Raw genomic sequence first — 1,005 nt, forward strand, 5'->3', positions numbered from 1 at the left:
ATTATATTCTTTGCAGCCAAAGATGGAGAAACTCTATACAGTCAGCAAAAACAAGACCAGGAGCTGACTGTGGCTCAGACCATGAACTCCTTATTGCCAAATTCAGACTTAAATTGAAGAAAGTGGGGAAAACCACTAGACCATTCAGGTATGACCTTAATCAAATCCGTTATGATTATACAGTGGAAGTGAGAAATAGATTTAAGGGCCTAGATCTGATAGATAGAGTGCCTGATGAACTATGGACTGAGGTTCGTGACATTGTACAGGAGACAGGGATCAAGACCATGCCATGGGAAAGAAATGCAAAAAAGCAAAATGGCTGTCTGGGGAGGCCTTACAAATAGGTGTGAAAAGAAGAGAAGCGAAGGGCAAAGGAGAAAAGGAAAGATATAAACATCTGAATGCAGAGTTCCAAAGAATAGCAAGAAGAGATAAGAAAGCCTTCTTCAGCGATCAATGCAAAGAAATAGAGGAAAACAACAGAATGGGAAAGACTACAGATCTCTTAAAGAAAATCAGAGATACCAAGGGAACATTTCATGCAAAGATGGGCTCGATAAAGGACAGAAATGATATGGACCTAACAGAAGCAGAAGATATTAAGAAGAGGCGGCAAGAATACGCAGAAGAACTGTACAAAAAAGATCTTCAAGACCAAGATAATCACGATGATGTGATCACTGACCTAGAGCCAGACATCCTGGAATGTGAAGTCAAGTGGGCCTTAGAAAGCATCACTACGAACAAAGCTAGTGGAGGTGATGGAATTCCAGTTGAGCTATTCCAAATCCTGAAAGATGATGCTGTGAAAGTGCTGCACTCAATATGCCAGCAAATTTGGAAAACTCAACAGTGGCCACAAGACTGGAAAAGGTCAGTTTTCATTCCAATCCCAAAGAAAGGCAATGCCAAAGAATGCTCAAGCTACCGCACAATTGCACTCATCTCACACGCTAGTAAAGTAATGCTCAAAATTCTCCAAGCCAGGCTTCAGCAACATGT

The sequence above is a fragment of the Bison bison genome, unplaced genomic scaffold (genome assembly GCF_000754665.1).
Source record: "Bison bison bison isolate TAMUID 2011002044 unplaced genomic scaffold, Bison_UMD1.0 scf7180017864482, whole genome shotgun sequence".
Taxonomy (NCBI): domain Eukaryota; kingdom Metazoa; phylum Chordata; class Mammalia; order Artiodactyla; family Bovidae; genus Bison; species Bison bison.